Source organism: Phyllobates terribilis, unplaced genomic scaffold, assembly GCF_046119375.1.
Source record: "Phyllobates terribilis strain yellow unplaced genomic scaffold, ASM4611937v1 Scaffold_3__8_contigs__length_932513732, whole genome shotgun sequence".
In the NCBI taxonomy this organism is placed as follows: domain Eukaryota; kingdom Metazoa; phylum Chordata; class Amphibia; order Anura; family Dendrobatidae; genus Phyllobates; species Phyllobates terribilis.
Window position 1 is genome coordinate 427,333,350 of NW_027362763.1, and position 14,277 is coordinate 427,347,626.

The following is a 14,277-nucleotide window of genomic DNA, read 5'->3' on the forward strand; positions in this document are numbered from 1 at the left end:
GCCGTCCGGAGTCGTTTCCCCCCGTTTGCCCGCCATCTGCAGCCTTTGCCCGCCATCCACGAAGTTTCCCGCCATCAGTGGACGATTCCCGCCATCTTGGACAGTTTCCCGCCCTGGCAGAGCGGACGCCATTGTGGGCGTGCCAGAGAGTGGCAAGAGACCACCTCCCATCGTGGGCGCGGTCCCAGAAGGGCGCCAAAAGCGGAGACCGCCCCCACCAGCCGAGACTACCACCATGGAAATGTCCATCAAAGTGGGGGGTCTGCCCCTGAAACTGACTGTCACTAAGTTGCCCCGGGACCACTCCCAAGGGGGGCGGATAGAGAACAAAACGGAGAAGATGGGTGCAGCCTGGAGAAGTCTGGACAGATCGCACCCGGGGATGGAGGAAGAGACAAGCGGTACCGACCCCGTGGTCCGGGGCCTGCTGCAGGCCGCCACCCCAGAAGGCCTGGTGGAGATCCTGGCACAGCTCCCCAGAGATCGGGAGCGTGCACAGACCGCGCTGGAGGCCTTGGCCCGGAAGATGGCCCGAGTACAGCAGGAAGCACTGGCCGAATGGGGAAGGGAGATGGCCCAGCAGGCTGGAACCCGCCAGCAGAGGACGCCACCCGCAACGTGGAGCATGTCTGCCCCTGTGGATGGTGCAGGAGGGATGAAGGCCGGAGACGACGCCGCGGAGGGAGCCGCAGGGATGGAAGCAGGTGATGGGGACGTCACCACCCCGAGCCCAGTAGCCGAAAGCCTGCCCCAGCTCCCCGTCGCAGAGCCCGAAGTCCCACTCACCGCGCCCGTTGCCGCACCGCCACTGCTCCCAACTAGGCCTCAAGCGGCCGGAGACGCAGTCACGCCCCCTTCCGCGCCACGCCCCCTGACCCGGAGCGCGGCAAAACAGGAGGTGCCCCCGGCCTGGTCGCAAGGCCGAGTGCCTCCGGGCGCCGCGGTCTCCACGGCGTCCTCTACCTCCACAGTGCCATCGGCCTGGTCGCAGGGCCGAGTACCTCCGGGCGCCGCGGTCTCAACAGCGCCCTCCTCCCGGAAGGCGCCATACTTGAATCCAGACAGGATGCCTACGGCCTGGACACAAGGCCGAGCACCCCCGGGCGCCGCTGCCCCTACAGCGCCCTCTACCTCCACCGTGCCACCCCTGGGTGAAGATCTGTTTGCACAGCATACTAGCCCGGATGGGCTGCCCTTCGTTTGGCCACCGGAGTACATCAATCCCCGACTCCGGAGGGAACGGCCCCTGTGTGAGCCTCTAATCCCGGCTCCGGCGCCCGCCAAAATTGTCCCGCTCCCGTTGGAGGAAGCCCAGTTTGCATGGGACCCCACCGGTGAGAACCTAATGGGGTTTACCCAGGAGACCCGGGCGGACGCAGCCCGGCGTGAGGAGTGCTGCCGTCAGCAGCTAGAGGTCTTCGGGAGAGAACGACGAGAGAGGCGGATCCGTGAAGAACAGCTGCAGGTCCGGAGCGCGGAGCAGAAACGCCGAGTCCGACGAAACCCCCGTGCGGCCCACGGTCCCCGCGCCACCGGGACCGTAATAAAGTTCCAGCTGGAGCATGGCTGGGGCTTTATCCGGGATCACCGAACCCCCGGCGACGTCTTTGTCACCCGCAGGGATGTCGAGAGCCACCTGCCGGAGGGACACCGCGGACGTGACCTCTACCCGGGTGATGAGGTCACCTTCACCCGGCATCAGTGTGCTAAAGGACCGTACGCCCTTCACGTACACCGGCTGACTGAGGAGGAGATACAATATGAGGAAAGTCAAGAGGACCCGGACGGGTCTGAAGACTACCCTCAGGAGGAGGCAAGGAGAGGATACCGCTACTGAAGGAAGTAGCATAAACAAAGTACTGTATATAGTTACCCGTCAGGGAATGAGAACTGTTGCTGAAGTTGTTGCTGAGTGAAGTGTGGTCCCCGTTGGGACTAGTGTGGGACTGTTAAAGAACTGTTTCCTGTGTGCCCCTATCCATTACCAGGCTGAGGACTGTGAGCAGCCATTCCCCTATTCCCACTGGCCGAGGACTGAGAGCGGCCATACCCTGTAAATAGTTGCGCTTCCTAAGGCGCCCCCTATTGGTTTATAGAAGAACTGTTTTCCTACTACAGAATTAGTGACTGTTGCACTTTACCTGGTCACAAGTTGCACGGTGACCAGAGATCAAGAACGTGTTGATCAAGAATGTTTTAAATGAAAAAGTTTTTATGATGCTAAAAGAGTTAATGGCATTTTCTGATAATGTTTTCGTAATGTTTTATACCTGTAAAGTTAAAAGAGAAAAGTACCTCCCATAAAGGGATGAGTTCATAAGTTAATAACTTATATATGAGTGCACTTTAAAAATTTTGTATGTTGTAATTTGCTTTTACTCTATTCCAGCCCGAGGACGTGCTGTGGTTTACCAGGGGGGAATGTAGCACCCCGAGGACTCGGCTGCTACAGGGGTATTGCACCTCAGACCAGAGGTGTGGTATTCTACTCCCGGGTAAGGATGGAGTGTGGAACTGGGCTCAGTTAGCTGCATGCACTACACTCACCCCATTTCCGGGGGACAGATCAACGGTACTCCCACCAGATAGATGTGCATGTACGACAGCTTCTGTCCCTGGCTGGAGTGGGGAGGGGGGGAGGAACATCCCAGTGGTGTAGGAGCAGACAGGGGAGGGACTCTGGGCATAGGTAGGAGCCCATTGGGTGCTTGTCACCTGGACTCGGGTGTCAGAGGGAGTATATAAGGTGGGCACCATCTTAGGACAGGGTCTTTTTGGTCTGCTCTGTGCAGAGAGGAGCTCAGCCAGAGAGGGCTGACAGGGAGCTGTGGCTCAGTCTGGGCCCAGCTCCAGAGCCAGGCCTGGAGAGGAGGCCTGAAGCAGAGAGAGAGAGAAAGGAGAAGAAGGAGGAACAGAAACACCAGGAGGGGCCCAGAGACGCAAGAGAAGAGGGAACCCTGAGATCCCACGAGTTAACGGGTGAAGGGTTGGCAGAACAGGGTACCGGATCCCAAACTGGTGGAGGCCAATTATCCTCAGCCAGGAACCGGAGGTCGTGGACAAGTTTTGGCGCGACCCCTCGCCATATCCACCAGGAAGGCATACCACGTATAGGGTCAGGGAAGCCGGGAGAGGTTTCACCACCAGAAGACCCGAGGGAGCTGGACAAAGGTGGATCCCTGGTGGGGACGGCCAGTAGGAAGGAAGAGAGGGGAGCTCAGGACCACGCTCTGGAACTGCCTGGGAGTTGGCCGAGTCCCGCACCTGGTGGACGCAACACGGCTCGGGTGGTCACTCTTGGCCGAAGTGATCTGAACACCAACTGTGAGTAAAGCTGTGAAAACTGCAATGCACGTCTCTGAGCTTCCTTGTCACACCACTACCACTATCATCTTTTCCTGCTTCATCAACTGCCCTGAGGCTATACCCCTCCCGTTGGGGGTTATACCATCCACGCTGCACATCCGTACCACCGGCCTCAGCGGACTGCCTTGCAGCGGCGGCTTCATAGCCGCATTCAACGGGTGGCGTAGTCGGACACTAATACCATCATATCAATAACGCCACTTAGTTTGACACCCTGGGCACGGACCGGGTCACCGCCACGAGGACTACTATCCCCAAGAGATCCGGCTCCGGGTATTCCCCGCGTGCGCAACGCTACACAACATGGCCCAGGGGGCGCGTCAACTGCACCCGTGCCGGTGCCGCCCCTGTGACTGAGACTGAAACGCTACCAGGTGAATAAAGTTTATTTTCTCCCAGCAGCGTGGGTCTAAGTGCTGGCGCCAGGCAGGTTTACAACTCTATCTACCTATGATTAACCCCATGTCTGGTGCTTTAGAGCATTTTTTCAGGTGATAGGTTCCCTTTAAGTGTTGCAGAATATGTTGGCACCACAGAAATAAAAATTGTTATAATTATTATAGCTTTTAATGTTATTTTCTACCACATACTCCTGTATATAGTCTCTTACAAGCTCCTCAGTCATTTTTCCCACAATGGATGTATTACGCTCACGACTGGACTGACTGACGTGAGCGTGGTTAGTGGTCCCACTGGGCCACGAACCGAGGAGTGCCTGAAGGGGCGTGACTAGGGGCCTCACCAGATCCGACCACGAACACATGGCGGCTTAATCGACTCCGTGGTCTGAGAGACATGGGAGGTGGCCCAGGTGCTACTCCAGGTCAGACCCTGGTCACAGCTGTTGACCCACACCAGGGAATGCAGGAACGAGCAGGCATGGCTGGTATGCAGACAGGTGGGTATTGGCAGGCACGGCTGGTATGCAGACAGGCGTGTACTGGCAGGCATGGCTGGTATGCAGACAGGTGGGTACTGGCAGGCACGGCCGGTATGCAGACAGGCAGATACTGGCAGATAGGAACGCAGGCTGGATAGGGACCAGTACTGACTGGGATACAGGAACAGAGGTGCGGAGGACAAGCAGAGCAGAGCAAAAATGCAGGTTAGGAAGATAAGCAGAGCAGGGTGAAACCGCAGGTGTGGAGGACGAGCAGAGCAGAGCAAAACCGCAGGTACAGAGGACGAGCAGAGCAGAGCGAAGCCGCAGGTGCGGAGGACGAGCAGAGCAGAGAGAAGCCGCAGGTGCGGAGGACGAGCAGAGCGAAGCCGCAGGTGCGGAGGATGAGCAAAGCAGAGTAAGGCTGCAGGTGCAGAGAATGAGCAGAGCAGAGCGAAGCCGCAGGTGTGGAGGACGAGCAGAGCAGAGCGAAGCTGCAGGTGCGGAGGACGAGCAGAGCAGAACAAAGCCGCAGGTGCGGAGGACGAGCAGAGCAGAGCGAAACCGCAGGTGCGGAGGACAAGCAGAGCAGAGCAAAACTGTAGGTGCGGAGCGCAAGCAGAGCGTAACCGCAAGTGCGGAGGACAAGCGAGGCAGAACAGAGCAGAGCTTAACCGCAGGTGCGGAGGACAAGCAATGCAGAACAGAGCAGAGCGTAATCGTAGGTGTGAAGGACAAGCGAGGCACGAACAGAGAAGAGCGTAACCGCAGAGCAGAAGGTGCAGGCAGGCAGAACAGGGCTCTGTTCACATGGAGCAGACTGGGAAACACAGGAAGATAGCTGGAACACAGGAGGTAGAAACGGAGGCAGGGAAACGGGACAAGCAGAACCAGATACACACAAGGTACTTGCAATGAAGTAACGAGTGGACACAAAATTCACAAACAGAAGTACAGAGACAATGAGTTGGAGTTAGGTGCAGGTTCAGACACTGCAGAAAAAGGAAAGGATCGGACATAGAGACAAACAGGTAACGGGCTAGGACACTGTTCAGACAGGAGCTGAACCTGGAACAAGGTACAGGAACGAACCTGGGTACTCAGCCCCCAGGGTGGCAGAAACAGACTAGAAGTCACAGATACAGGAAACGGGCCTGGGTACTCAGCCCCCAGGGTGGCGGAAACAGACAAGATACAGGACAGGACCTGGCAACTAAGTTGCACAGAACACACTGAAAAAAAGTATTGCTCAGGCACCTCCTACTGGGTGGAAGGGGTTTAAGTATCCAGTGACTCACAGCAAAAGGCTGGGGACGCATTAGGACTGTGGACACTGTAACTTTAAGAATCAGGAAGTTACAGGGCCGCCACCCTAAGCAATCAGACAAGAGACATGCACACAGTAAGTAATGGAGCAACGTGTGCAGCCTGGACTGATAGGTAAGTTGGCGGTCTTGCATGGTGGGAGATAGTAAGCCATGCCAGCATGCCGCCAGGGATGTTACAGTGCCCCCCCTTTATGCCCCCTCTTCTTCAAGCCTGCAAGGATTTTCTGCAGAGAATTTGGAGGCCGATTCTTCTCTTGAAGAATATTACCTCTTCTGTCCACTAGAGGGAACGAGACTGGTCTCACCATCTTGGTGACTAGGATGCTTCCTCCCATCGAGCCATCCTCAGCATCACATGAAGTGGGTGAAGTACCAGGAACAGGACACAGGAAAGTCTCTCTCCATTTGTTAATATCGGGTAGCACCCCAAAGGATTCACGGGACAACTGGAGATCCTCCACCGGGTTGGAGGGGTGAAGAGACTCGGGGGTAACCACCGCCTTGACGTACTCTTTGCCAAGCTTACTGGATGAAGTGGGCGAAGTACCAGGTACAGGGTGTAGGAAAGTCTCTCTCCATTTGTTATCAGGTAGCACCCCGGAGGATACAAAAGACAACTGGAGGTCCTCTGCCTGGTTGGAGGGGTGCGGAGACTTGGAGGTAGCCACCGCCTTGATGGACTTATTGCCAGATTTATTAGACATGGAGGATCCTTGCTTTGGGACCATCTTCAGTCTGGTTTCTGAGATGACACGTCTGCGAGGCGGGGTGGTACCTGAAGCCAGATCATTGGTACAATCGTCGAGACTGTGTGGGGACATTGCCTCTGCTTCTCTTCCTTCGGAGACTTCAGTGCACAGTTAGTCAGCGACTTGCAGATCTGGTGAAGAAGAAGAAGACATTGCTGACTGTCCTGAAGATATGGGAAATGGATACCCCTTGTACCTCAGCTGTCCCCCAGGAAACACCATGCAGGATCTCCAGACCTGAGCGGGCACTAGATCTCTCGGCTCTGGACGACCTGTGGGTAAACCAGACAGCACCTGGAATGTGAACTTCTTCATGTGTAATGCTCCAATCTGAAGCTTAATTTGTACAGACATATTTTGACTGTTTATGAGTAGGGCTCGTCCCTCCGCTGACATTGCCCAAACCGGCTTCTGGAGTTGTCGGACGGGAATCAGACACTGACTCTTCAAGGCTTTAAGCCCGAAACTTCCGGTTAATCCGAGGCATTCACTTGCCACGGAAACAGTCATGGTCATCTATTGAGAGGAAAACACTGACGCCAAGAGCAGCCTCTCCTACAGGCAATGTCTTGGGACTCTCCAACCTTTGCTGGACAAAGACCGTCAGGGTGACCCAAACAACCGCAGCGGATCCACAATCTGATTTTATGGCTGAGTCCAGGCCTCTGCTTAGCCTGACGAACATGGTCATCCTTCATGGATTCTGTGCGGATAGCTGCCTCTACAGGCTGGGGAACAGGAGGTCTTTGGGAGGACAGTACCTGGTGTGACGGTTTACCTCTAGGCCTTGCACGTCTGGACTGCCTCTTGAGGTTGGGAAGAGAAGTATTCTGCGGAGCATTGTCTTCCTGTCTGGATTCTGCGTGGGCAGCAGCCTCTTCAAGCTGGGAAACTGGTGGGCTACCAACACGCGTCATCCATCGGGACTGCTCCAGGATATTGGGAAGGGAAGCTTTAGCTGAATCTTCAGGGTTAGGGTCATCGAAGACCATTAGAAAGGCCACCAGGAACGCCTGCAGGTCAGAGACGATAGGATCCCATGCTTCCCATAGGGGGGTGATCCAATTCAAGGCATCACCCGCTAGGTAGGACATCAGAAATGCTACTTTAACCTGATCGGTGGGAAAATAGTGAGCATAGAATTTGAAATGCAGTATGCATTGCTCCACAAACGCACAGCTTTGTTTTGGATCCCCATAGTACCATGGTGGATCCGCAGGAACGAGTGCTGATAGCTCCATTTGGGCTGGTGCGCAAATCGCCTGGACCTCAGCTTGAGATAATTTTTTTCCTTGGTGCATGTATTCGCCAGACAAGGATTCAAATGTCTCTGAGAGTGAAGGGCCATGGGGCTTAATGGGGACATGGCCTGAGCAAACTGTTAAGCTCAGACCCGGACTGACGTGAGCCTGGTTAGTAGTCCCACTGGGCCACGAACTGAGGAGTGCCTGGAGGGGCGTGACTAGGGCCCTCGCGAGATCCGACCATGAACACACAGCGGCTTAATCGACTCCGTGGTCTGAGGGGGGCATGGGAGTTGGCCAGTACAGACTGGGATACAGGAACAGAGCCACAGGTGCGGTGGAAAAGCAGAGCAGAACCGCAGGCTTGGAGGACAAGGACAAGCAGAGCAGAGCGAAAACCGCAGGTGCGGAGGACAAGCAGAGCAGAACGAAACCACAGGTGCGGAGGACAAGCAGAGCAGAGCGAAAACACAGGTGTGGAGGGCAAGCAGAGCAGAGCGAAAACGCAGGTGCGGAGGACTAGAAGAGCAGGGCGAAACCGCAGGTGCGGAGGATGAGCAGAGCGAAACCGCAGGTGCGGAGGACGAGCAGAGCGAAGCCGCAGGTGCAGATGACGAACAGAGCAGAGCGAAGCCACAGGTGCGGAGGACGAGCAGAGCAGAGCGAAGCCGCAGGTGCGGAGGACGAGCAGAGCGAAGCCGCAGGTGCGGAGGATGAGCAAAGCGTCACCGCAGGTGCGGAGGGCAAGCAGAGCAGAGCGAAACCACAGGTGCGGAGGACAAACGAGACAGAACAGAGCATAGCGTAACCGCAGGTGCGGAGGACAAGCGAGGCTGAACAGACCAGAGCGTAACTGCAGATGCGGAGGACAAGCGAGGCAGAACAGAGCAGAGCGTAACCGCAGAGCAGAAGGTGCAGGCAGACAGGACAGGGCTCTGTTCACATGGAACTGATTGGGAAACACAGGAAGATAGCTAGAATACAGGAGGTAGAAACGGAGGCAGGGAAACGGGACAAGCAGAACCAGATACACACAAGGTACTTGCTATGAAGTAATGAGTGGACACAAAACTCACAAACAGATGTACAGAGACAACGAGTTGGAGTTAGGTGCAGGTTCATACACTGCAGGAAAAGGAAAGGATCGGACATAGAGACAAACAGGTAATGGGCTATGACACTATTCAGACAGGAGCTGAACCTGGAACAAGATACAGGAACGAGCCTGGGTACTCAGCCCCCAGGGTGGCAGAAACAGACTAGAAGTCACATTTACAGGTAACGGGCCTGGGTACTCAGCCCCCAAGGTGGCGGAAAAGACAAGATACAGGACAGGACCTGGCAACTCAGTTGCACAGAACACTCTGAAAGAAACTGTTGCTCAAGCACCTCCTACTGGGTGGAGGGGGTTTAAGTATCCAGTGACTCACAGCAAAAGGCTGGGGATGAATTAGGACTGCGTACACTGTAACTTTAAGAATCAGGAAGTAACAGGGCCACTGCCCTAAGCAATCAGACAAGAGACATGCACACAGCAAGTAATGGAGCAACGTGTGCAGCCTGGACTGATAGGTAAGTTGGCGGTCTTCCAAGGTGGGAGATGGGAAGCCATGCCAGCACGCCGCCAGGGATGTTACAGGATGTTACGTTTAAGGTTCTATAATTACGTGGGAAAGACCTAGAGCACTTTTTAAAAATGAACATTACATTAGTTTTGCACCAGTCACTTACACTGTGCCAATCACTAGAGGGTTTCTAAAAATTATGTGTAGGGTGACCGCAATATATGAGCCAAGTTCCTTAAGAACTCTTGCATGCAGCCATCTTTGCACAGGGAAAATCACATTGATTTTATTTACCTTAGTTTGGACCTTATATACATTTAGCCGAGTATATTAGTTGACATAATAAGAGCACTGGGATCAGGTACATCAGCAACCACTGTCTCATTTTTTGTTATACATGGAGCTAAAGAACCTGTTAAGCATTTCTGCCTTTACTGAATCTTCAGGTACTAACTAGTGATGAGTGAACGTGCTCGCCACTGCTCGGTACTCTCCCGAGCATCACTGTGCTTGACGAGCTCGGCGCTCGGCGAGTATGTCCAGGTTCTCGGGGGGGAACTCGGATCCCCTCCCTGCATGTTTGGCGCTCTTTAGAGAGTCAATGAACATGCAGGGATTGCCTGCCATGCACTGTAATGCCGTAGCCATGTTGGTTGTGGAATTACAGTGAATGGCTGGCCTCACACTGTCATCATGTCTATATAAGACCTGGCGCCGCTATGCTCGTCACAGTCTTCCACGGAATAAGGCAGAGTAGGGAGAGGTGCTGCTGCGTCAGAGAGAGATTTGCTTGTTTGTAGTTCATATAGGTATTCCACAACATATATATATATATATCCATCTGAACTAACAGTCCTTCTGAGAACTAATCGAGCTGCATATATTCAGTGGTGATAGCAGGAGTTAGGCAGGCAGGCAGTGTATGTGGCAGGCTGCCATGCATGATACAGCAGAAGAGAGTCCATTGAACGTACTGTTAGTATAGGTTTTCCACACCATATATATATATATATATTTATACATATATATATATATATATCCATCTGAACGAATGTTCTTTCTGAGGACTAATTCAGCTGCATATAATCAGTGCTAGGCAGGCAGGAAGTATGTGGCAGACTGCAGTGTATAATACAGCACAAGAGGGTCCATTGAACGTCCTGTCAGCTGCTGCTGTAATAATTACAGATATTTGTAGACATAGCCCCAGATATCAGGAGTAAGGGCAATTTTTTTTTCTCTTAATCCTGGTTATTTGCTTAAAAAGCAATCCAGAGTACACCATTTTTCTGCTTCATTTGCTTGTTCTCACTGCAGAATAAAGCCAGATCTATTCCATATTTCAGCAATAAAAATCCAGAAATTTAAACTGAACGTAAAAAATATTGGCTTCCTATTCCATTCTATGGCATTATGTGGGTCAAGCTATTCACACTAGGTGTCTGTGAAGAATAGTATTAGTAAATTACAGGCTTGCTATTTAAAACCGTTGTTCTCTGTCAGACTTATCACCTATAATAGTGTTTTAAAATCAGCCATTTCTTCCATTTTCATTTCGTTGCAGCGCGTCGGTCAAGTTATTCACACTAGGTGTCTGTGAAGAATAGTTTTAGTAGATTACAGGCCTGCTATTTAAAACCCTTGTTCTCTGTCAGACGTATCACATATAACTGTGGTTCAAATCCAGCCATTTGTAGTGAACGTGGAAAATATTGTCCTCCATTTATAGATTGTAGCAGTGTGTCAGTGTACACCATTTTACAGCTCCATTTGCTTGTTCACAGAATATAGCCAGATTTTTTTCGTTTTATTCATATTACTGTATTGTGGAAGCAGAGGAACTTTTTTCAATGATCAGATGCACGTGATTCATATGACTGCAGTAATAATGCAAAAATTTTGTGGAGTGTGCCAAATGTTCCACTCCTTTTAAAGTCAGCCACCTGTGCTTTGTTGAACCAACTGCCTGAAACTCTGTCCATCAGACATTATCCCATATAACTGACCTAATAATCCAGCAATTATTGTGAGCGTGTCAAATATTACACTTCATTTAAAGTATTGCAGTTGAGCGTTCAAACCTATTCTCAGTTGGCTGCTGAGAAATAGCATATCTGTGAACAATGTTGTCAGAGTATTACGCCACTTTTGCGGACTGACAAAAAAAAAACATACAAAAAACAAGCTAAAATGGCTAAAATGTTAAGAAACATTCTTTCCAGGGTAATGACTTGAATATAAGGCCGAAGAAATAAAAAACAAAGTTATGGACTGTGAAAGAAATTTATGCGACCAGAGTACACACTCATGTGTAGCTGGTGATGATACCACCTAGCAGCAGCACCTGTTCCTATTGTAAATGCATCTGACAGCGTTATCAATAGGGAATAGAATATATTTTAAATTTTTTTGGGCAGCACCAGCTGCACGCAGTATAAGGCAATAATAGCTGGCTGGATCGGTGTAATACCCTATCCATACTGCGATACCTCACTCGTAAAAGAATTTCAGATAAGACAGTTAATATTCTAGGACATATAATCTATTTGAATAGTCCTTCCCATTATTAAGGAGTGTCTCCTATACTGTTATTGCACATGCAACAATTTCAAGGGTTGCCAAAAATTAGCACGCACTCCAATACATATTTAAAGAGACGTAACAAAATAAAATAAAAACACAGTAGGATCTTTCTTTAGTATAAAAACCAGACTCACCAATGTAACCTCAATGTAATCACATTTTTCAACTCCTGCACCTCCTCCTCTGGTTCTGCCTCCATCTCCAAAATGGCCACATCAGTCACAAGCTGGAAGCACTGCAGCAATGCCTTGGCCAAGCGGCAACAGGCTGTGCTGAAGATAATATTCTTAATGCTTAGGTGACAAACCGCCCACCGCTGCAGAGTTGTTGAAAGCTGTAACACAGCAGCCTGATCTGTGGCTCTCACCACTGAACATACTGTTAGGCATGGTCATGTGTGACAATGTGCAAAACCTGGTGGCGGAGAAATGACAGCCGGAGTAGATACGGTTTCCCTCTATGCCAGTCCTTTCACTGAGCTAAAGAATATGGCTGTAGTGAAATACAACTCTCACCGAGAATCAGTGTCAGTGAAAAACATTGGGCCCACCAGAGGATATGATTTTGAGGGCCCACCTTTCTCCCCCGCTCAAGTGTCCTATAGCAACTGCAAAGTTTGCGCTATCATGAACCCTCCGGATGGAGAAGCCAGGGTCCACCCGAGGATTCTCTGGTGAGCCCTTAAAACCCTGCCGAAAAGCAGCCCTGGCTAAGAAAAGTGTGTGGGAAGGTTCCTGGACACTCTATGGCTGCTTTTTTACCATGGACTGGCTCCAGCAATCTAAAAGATTGCAATCTGTGATCCCTTCATTGGCTCCCCAATGGCCAGAGACTTCAGTTCAAAACCGTAACCATAACATGCAAAGCCATCCACAACCTTTCTGCTCCATATGTCTGTGACCTAGTCTACCGGTACATATCAGCACGCAACCTCCGATCCTCACAAGATCTCCTTCTCTACTCCCGTCTTCTCTCCTCTTCTCACAATCGCATACAAGATTTTTCCTGTGCATCCCTTCTACTCTCCAACTGTGTACCCCAATATATCAGAGTCTCGTCTACTATTGAAACCTTTAAAAGGAAGCTGAAGACCCACCTCTTCCGACAAGCCTACAATATGCAGTAAGCCTTGCTCCACCGCTGCATGACCAGCTGTACCCTCACCTATTGTATCCTCACCCATCCCTTATAGACTGTTTGTGAGCCCTCACGGGTATGGTCCTCTCTGCTCTTGTACCAGTCATTGACTTCTTTTCACATGTAAAATGCAATGGAATAAATGGCGCTATAATAATGAATAATAATAAATATACTAATTGTACTCTGGGTCAATTGATGGCACTTTCCTGGTGACTGCCCCTTAACTGATGTGTTTTGGCAGCTATTGGTCCCATTTGAAGGTGTTGTGTATACGTTTGGTTTTGGCACCCATTGAATCCAATGGCATTTGGCAATGTTCGGCGAATATTCGAGAATTACATTTGTGAATACTGCAAAAACGGCGATTGTAATGCAAAACGAATATTGAAATATTTGCTCGTCTCTAATCAGAAACACCCTTAAAAAATTATGTGGGTGTTGTATCACGGTCTCCCTGGTGATATGGTGGTGGAGGATGAGAAGGAGGAGGGTGACATAAAATAGAACAATTACTGAAGGGTATACCCATGTCTGGGTTTGAAGGGGTGCATGGGAATAGACCCCCCCAAAAATAACCACTGGATTTGAGTTTATGTTTGATGCTATCATCTGGTGGTGTTGAGAACTCTGGCTCAATTCAGCCCTTGTTCATTTTAATAAGAGTCAGCCTGTCAGCATTTTCAGTTAACAGGAAGATGCGCCTATCAGTTTTATCAGTTATAATGCCCCCAGCGGCACTAAAAACTATCTCTGACAAAATGCTAGCGGCCAGGACCTCCAAGGCATAGAAAGACAGTTCTTGCCACGTGTCCAGCTTGCATATTCCAAAACTTTTCCCTCCTTGTCAGAGTACCCCGTGTATCAGGGCCTTGGCGCTGGGAGGGTCTGAGAAAACTGTCCAAGACCTTTGACAGCATTCTCCTGCCTCTGCCGCATCTGGTTTGTGTCTTCCTTGCTTGTACTCCTTGGTTGTAAAATGAACTATCTGACTGTGACCTCTGTCATCAGCATTGTCAGATGGGATTTTTTTTTTGTTTTAATTCTTTAAAGAGCCTGAACTTAATATCTCGGTTTCCTCCCTCTGCTAACCTACCTATACCTGACTTTGCAATTTCCTTTAGGTGCTGCCACCATAACTCCCACTCGGCACGCCTGCTATCATGGAGTCATATTTGACACACAACTTTCCTTTATTCAATTTGGAAAATCACTCACTCACACATATCACCTGCACCTTAAAAATTTCTCCAGAAGTCGACCTTTTCTCAGCTTTGATACTGCAAAAAGTCTTACTGTCACTCTTATTCACTAGTGCAACTCTCTTCTAATCAGCTTCCTCTAAACAAACTGTCTCCTCTCCAATCCTTTCTGAATGCAGCGGCCAGGGTTGTATTTCTATCAAGCCTCTTCACCAACGCCTCT